The sequence below is a fragment of the Electrophorus electricus genome, chromosome 6, assembly GCF_041902795.1.
Source record: "Electrophorus electricus isolate QZ-2024a chromosome 6, ASM4190279v1, whole genome shotgun sequence".
Lineage (NCBI taxonomy): Eukaryota > Metazoa > Chordata > Actinopteri > Gymnotiformes > Gymnotidae > Electrophorus > Electrophorus electricus.
In genome coordinates this window covers 7,763,502-7,771,317 of record NC_137502.1, presented here as the reverse complement: position 1 = coordinate 7,771,317, position 7,816 = coordinate 7,763,502, and positions in this window count along the sequence as shown.

Below are 7,816 nucleotides of genomic sequence, written 5' to 3'. Positions count from 1 at the left end.
TGTAGTGCTGTTAATTAAATAATGCATCAAGCAATGTAAACTTTGAGCTTTACATCCTTAGATGTTTAAACATTGGGGCCATGTAACAAATCTCACAAATAAAGGTTTAACCGTAAATAACCTGTTTTAATATTACAACATTTGGGGGCAAGGAGTGCAACAGTGTTACATAACACAGTTTAGCATTAATTTGAACATGAATGAGAATGTGGCCCTCCACTGTGACCTGTGTTTTTCACACACTCTTTTAGAGAAAAACATTACATAATTTTTTTTTTGGTATTATCTTCCTGTATCAAATGCTTGATTGGGAGAAAGACATAAAACAATAAAAATATTATCAGACCTAATGGCAGCTAAGGTTCATGTGATTTCCTAATAAAAATACTGTAATAAATAAACATGTATATAAATGGATTGCAATATTTGGGAAATTCTGCCTGACAAAGTCAAGAAAACCTTAAAATCAGAGGCTACTAGAACACCACCCATATGGTCCATTACATGACACCAGTGTTCCCGCTGCATTAGTAGATTTTTGATAATTGCGTTTATATAGTAAGTCATCATCTTATGGTGATAAGTGTGATGCTTTCAACATGTGCACTAAGGAGACTTGCGTTATTCATTCCTTGTGCTGCACATTATTTTAAAATAATTCAAACTGTATTACCCATCTCCTGTAAATGGTCAGGTAAACCCAACACTGGATATATTTGCCTGGACTGCCTAATGTAGATGGTTAATTTTTAATTTCCAACATGATTTACAGTTTTCTTACATTATTAACTGTAAATTACAGGTATAGGGATTACATATTTTTTTCCTTCTCTATCACTCTTCCAGTGTGTTATATAAGCCATCCATACAAGAGCAAAGCACACCATTCTAAGATTACCCACTGAGGAGCGCAGAAGACTGGCCAAGCATACAGGCAAAGCAGAGGAGTAATGAAGCGGCTAAACTCATCCACACAAAGGATGGGAAAAAAAAATGTTTATATGATTAACTAATGCTGCCTGCCAACTTTGACAAGGGTATTTTTAATATTCATTTTGAAATGTCACATCTAATGGAGAGCCAATCAAGGGAGTGTGAAAGAGGGTTAATTAACTCTGACGTGTTTGTTACTCAGTAATTTCCATTTTAAATGTAGCAAAGCAACGTGTCCTATTCTTAAAGATGCCAGTGCAAGCTTATCAAGCAGATCAGTGAACACAGTGCCAGTGGAGTGAGCAGCATTCTCCACTCTCACATGGCCGGACATGACATATAATGAGCACTGCTTTTTATCAGACTCTCATGAGCAATGGCATGGCTTCATATAAACTAAATGCAAAGGAGGTAACCTGCTTTTATGGGATAAACTAGCATTCTTTCAAAAGCTAATTCCAGAGGCTGTGATTCATTCAATTCCAGAGGTTGTGGTAAAACCAATCTAGAAGAATTCATTAAAAAAACCTAAAGATTTGGTGACTTTTAGTTTAAGCAAATAAAAAAGAGAAGAACTGTGAAATCATAGTCATAGACCCAAAAAGATAGAAATTCACTGGTACATTAGGTTAATTTGCTTTTAGTCAAGAATACCTGAACTTCACTCTTTTTTACTTAAATTAACTCACTTCCTTATCCAAAAGGCATACAATAATTTGAATTCTAATAATGTATTGTTGGTGTTCCTAGTGGTTTTGAAAGAAAATAGCCTGTCAACATGTATATTGTGGACACATATTCGTAAGATACATAATCAACAGCTAGTAAGAAAAAAAAAAAAGAAGTTGAGAAGCAAAGCTGTAACAAACAGTGTGTAATGAGGCATGACACTACACCATATTTCCCATTAAAAACTAAATATTAATTTATTGAATAAATTGTTGTGTGTTAATATATATGTGTGACAAGCTTTAAACCAGAATTGACATGTGGATGTAAAAGGTCCCTGTAACATTTGATTTAACTGTCAAGACACTAAGGAAAATATTAACACAAACAACACTAAATGCAGTTTATTTATACAACATAATATGCATAAAGAAAGGCTTCCTGTATAATGAGTAATTCCATCCAGGGTCTATAATTAAGACAAAATAAATGACTACTGCTTTAATATCGATCAATTACTACAGATGCTGTATCAGTTGTTCTCCTGTAATTAGCAGCTCTCATACAAAACATAATGCAAATCATATACCTCTGATGAACATGTTAAAGAGATTTCTGAACATGTTTTGACAGCAGGCTTCTCATTACATTCTGTGCCCAACACAAAAGGAAAAGCAGTCACTCTTTACACAGGATCATATGGATGTCTCAGTAGTATAAGGCAAAGTTGCTGAGCTTTGGCTCCAAGTGTTCATCTCAATCAGTACCTCGTACCTATGCCACTTGTTAGAGTAGTCAAATTCAGGGGTAATTGGAAATGCATATCACACTGCAACAATTGCATATTAATACCGTTGCAGGGGCCAATTGATCATTACTACATCAATATTCAGTTTGCATAAAATTATTCCTCGTTAAATAGTCTATGTTTGAGGTGGCAAGGTTGCCTCATCAATAATGCAAATGGCCCTTAGTCCTTTAGCAGCCAGTCTGAACGAATGAAGGACCATTCTCTCTGTGATGCAATTCTCAATACACTCTGTTACATCAAGAACCTCTATAACATAGTTTCACTTCTTTAAATAAGTCACTGTGTGATGAAACATTAGATGCTAGAAGAGTTAGGTTTTCAATATATCCACCTTTAACTCCAGCTTGCAATGAACAACTAGGAAATGCTCATAACAATACCATTTTGTTACTGAAAGCAACATCTTTTGGGAACACCCAGGATATTTTTTCCTTATGTCACTTCACTTGCCTGCTATTATAAAATGCCAGGAAGAAATACTGCCTTGGCTACATATGTTTTTCATATGCATTTATACATCTAATACAAAAACAACTGATTGGTGAAGTCTTGGCTGCTCCTCTGACCTCAAAGCTCCACCTCAATCCATACAGTTGTATGAGATGGCTCGTGTCCTTGAGATACCCCTGCTTCTCCTGAGCTTGCCAATAACATTCAGGGCGAAAAGGCAGCCTCTCGGCCTCGTCCGTCAATACTGCACACAGCAAAGAAAGGAAAGATGGAGGAGGAAATGTCGTCACCGGTTCTGGGCCTGTCTATGTTTTTAACCTTTGACACCAGAGAGGACAGGATCCATTATCTATTAACACATTAACATGATAATTGGTATAATGCAATTCCACTGGAATCAGAAGAACACATATTACAAAAAGAAGCATTACAGAGTCTGGAACACCCTTTGATCACAAAAAGGGGGCAATAGTGCAATAGAAATCTCAAAACATCAAGGTATTAAAATAAACTCTATATTAAAACTTACTCAAAGAAATGTATACCATAAATTGCTTACAATAAACAGTTTTGCACCGTGGCTAAAAGGCAAGCACAGTAGCACAGTGAGCTTGTAAAGGGGAAAGACTTTATGGAGTCCCAATAAAACAAGACAACGTAGGACTGAATGGCTATGAACCATTGTTAAAAAAGCAAAAGAAAATGAGACATTAAATTAGCACCAAAATATTTCACCTCCAACTGACAGAAGCCAACTAATTCTCATAAACTGCTTACAGGCTGCAGATGAAAAAAGCAGGCTGTGCTGTAGAGCAATGCCAAAAAAAGGCAACAGTAAAAAAGAGGATAAATCCACTGCAGCTAGGCTGCCTGGACGGATCTAGTATCAGTAACTGAGGGAGTAGTAGGCTCAGAAAAAAAGCAAAACTTCACTGATCCTGTAACACTACACACATGCCAAGTTCTAACTGACACTAAAAGGCTGAAATAATATTTCACCTGACACTGGGCTAATATATAAACACCCAACTGCCAAATCCAGGCCTCTGTTTTTCTCTTTCTCTAGGCAAAACGTAGCCTGCATGTCTGAAAAAAAAAAATGTGGCCAGGAACAACACACTGACAACATTCCAATGGAACAGTGTACAGGGCACTGATCAGGTTACATATGAATTAAACAGTGAACTAAATTTAGGGAATCAAAGTCAGTGAATTAAAGTCAAACTTTGAGGCAAAGGAGAATAAAGAGTAAAAGAAAAGTCTAGATGTCTGCATCATATTTCACTCTATTAAAATGAGTAATAGAGTATTACTGTGGAACAGAGATGCCTCTTGCTGGAACAAAAGAGGTACTGCAACTTAAAGCCCAGCCCCAGCAAACCTAACGTTAGTATAATTAGGCTACCATACAGTAAATGTAGCAGGTGTATCTACTCTTGTGTGTACACCTGTGCCACAAAACACCATTGAGACACTTGCCATGGGTGATCTAGTGGATAGGTGATGTGTTGCCATTTATAATTTATATGATTTTGAATTCATAACCATTAAAAATGATTAATGACTTAGAGATAAACATTATACAACCTCTTTTTTTTGGAAATTACAAAATTTGCATCAGTCTGCCATAGCTATAAATGTATCTTCTCTCTCAATGGTGCAATTCATTAGAGATGCTATTAGCATGCATAATTATGTTAATGAAGCAGTAATTAAATGTCAATTCTTCTGAGGCTGTTTTTTGCCTTTTTAATTTCTCTCAACATAGTGATTAGTTATGTTTTATTTAGCTTGTTATTAACTCCTATTAGGATATTGCTTAGCTTCTCCAGGCAACTGACCAGCTCAACCAAATGCAAAACTGAACCAATCACCACTGGAGTCCATGGCAGTCTGAGGGAAAGCTCTTACATACTGTTACACAATTTTGTAAAACAACTGAAGATGACTGAGAGAACACGCATGTGTACATGTTCTGAAGATGAATATAACAGCCTTTTAAAATCCCCAGGAGCCTGAACGTTAGCAGTGAAGATGACGCTGATAATACGCAAATGTCCCACTCATTCCCCATCAACATAAAAGAGGCTTTTGCTTCAGCCCATTGCCCCTGTCTCTGCCACTCCAATCAGATGTGCGTGAGAGATGCCGCAGGACCAAGTCTAATATAACCATGATCCATGCCCTAGAGCCCATGGGGGAGTGTGAGAGAGTCAGCTCTGAACACGATCCAGCTCCCTAAAAACACAGCGCCATTAAATCTCAATGACCCTTGATGCCACCCATTACATACAAAGAACACTCATTTTCTGTTTCTGTGGCTGACTTTTGAGCTGCAGAGTATTCCAGCAAAATCCCAATTGACTTTCACTGTTTTCTGGCTTATCTTCTTCTTTGCTGTCTACAAATGATATTTATATTTAAACATTATTAGTCCATAGAAGCAAGAGATTATTCATCCCTGAATGCGCTGTTGAAAGAAGGTTAGGCTGCATCTTCATTCTTGGTGAGTCGTGCACACCTTGTTATTAAATTGTATTGCTGGAGCATACAGGTAAGTGTAGTCACAGATATGAGGTACATCTCTGCCCCAGCAAGCACCGTTGCACTTTTATTTGGCTTTACGGACAGCAGATACTCTTGACAGTGGTGCAACTCGGTATAACATTGAATCCAGCGAGACACTGCTTCCCTTATATTTCCCCTGAGAACAAGACAAGTGTTCTCATTGGACATGAAAGTCCTGGTTCGTTATAAGAGACGGGTGTCAACATAATAAGTTTAGTGTGTGTTTTCTCAGGGCTTGTTAACATACAGTCAGGGCTTATAGAACGAGGTCTCTACCGTGGGAATATCAGAATTTCAGAGCTCTGGTGTTGCACAACCATACAATATGTGTATGAGAACAGCACACCAACGGCCAAAGCAAGCTTAGGTCAAAATGTTATGATTATTTCATACTGCACCATTTTATCTCAAATGTCGCACTTCACGGGGCAATTCGCAAATCCAGCACTTCAGATTTGTTTGCACAAACACAGACTCCAAATGATCTTGGGCCAAACTGCCGTGCTTTCACATTCATTAGTGAGTCCCCATCTGCAATATAAACAACTGCTGAACTTGTGGCCTCACCCGCAGCTACCCTCTCTCTTAGCTCCTAATACGGAAGGACGTAAGCGCAGCCCCAGCTGCACAAACACAGGTGAGAGGTCACCATAACAAAGCACACTCACTGATCGGGCCAGCAGGCCTCAGCCACCTGGATGCCCCAATCACCCATGCTGGCTAGCAGCCTGGCACTCAGCCTGGCGCTCTGGATAAAGGACCTTTTCTCCAGCCTGCTGCCACAGCTGCATCTCCTGCTGGGCTAGTTCACAGGCAAAGAGGTGACGAGAGAGCTCGTCGAGAAAATCTGTGGGCTTCAAGTACACAGGTTTCGAAGAGGCCAGCGTAAGGTCAAGAGCTGAGCCATGTCCCAGATGGTCCTTTATTTTGGATGTCAGAAGTCTTAATGAGGAATGGCACTGCTAATGGAGCTGAAAGGTGAGTGGTGCTGCTTACATGCTCATTTCACCCTGTTTTTAAAATCATGTGGTATGGTTCCAACAACTGCCCATAGTATAATTACACAGGCGAAAGCTTTACACAGGTTTAAAATTTTTTCCACCCAACTGCTGTTTGCGTCCTCTTGTTCTGGAATGCTCTCTTCGGCTTGGAAATACACTTTCTCCTAACCACAGTAGACAGGCAGTTGTCTTAGACAACAGAATGAGGGCCCCGGGCAGTGCAGAGAGTGAGAGACAGAGAGACTGACAGAGAGAGAGAGCTGCAGCCCTCCCGCGCTTCACAATCTCTTTAAATCATATTCCAGCAGGAATGTTTCGAGCCAGAGTGCACTGAGAGGATGGACATACACACAGAGGTTTGATGGGCTCGAAAGAAGTGCCCAAGGACATGTGACTGCTCTCTTCTGATGGAGCATCAGGGTTGCCTTTCACCAGTCGCCACCATGTCAGCCGCAGAATGTCATCGATGTGGCATGGCTGTCAGGCCACACTGGCACCAAGGGAGTGATGGATCTAGCCCTCACCACGGTAACGTGGCAGCGGCTGACACACTTGTGGTCCTGTCCAGAGAATATGCTCCGCAAGCTGTCAAGACGGTGGCTACCAAATGACAAGAATATTGAGTGACACGCTAAAAAAATGTGATTATGCTACCTTTTTCTGAAATGTACTTTTAAATGATCAAGCAGGCAGGCCATGGTTTATCATTGTTGAGGCATGACTGCTGTTTCTTTACCTTTGGTACATGTAACCAAAGCCAAAAAATACACAAACTGGCTTTTGTGACATGCAACTGAGGCAAGGTGTAAAATAAGGGAATTAATCACATGGAATAATCTATAGTACAATGTCTTGGACACATGAGTGCCAATTTGGCACTGAATAGACCATTAAGGATTATTGTGATAGTTATTAATCAACCAGAATGGACAGGTTCCATGAGAAAAATAATATGTAATCATTAGGAAAGTGACTACAAATTATTCATATAACGCGACAATGGCTTACTTGTATTTTCCCTGGGCTTTCCACAGCCATTAAGAAGTAACTTCAAAACTAATAAATGTCACAACTGCTTTCACTTAATTAAAACAATAGATATCACCCAGTAAATTGTGTTGTCACACACAGCTCTCTTGCTCATGCAAAGTCACTTCTGTGAAGGACTAGCATAAATAATAGCTATTAAAATGTCACGGAATGGACATCAAACCACATAACTGAAATTAGCTAGCATGAACGACTGTAAAGAGAGCTGCCTACATTTTTTTTAAAGCATAAAGGATAAAAAAAAAACACAGCACAGCATTAAGCCTGTCATGTCACCATGGGAGCAGAGAAATTGCAACAAGATGAACCATCCCATTAGTGCCATTCATCTAAC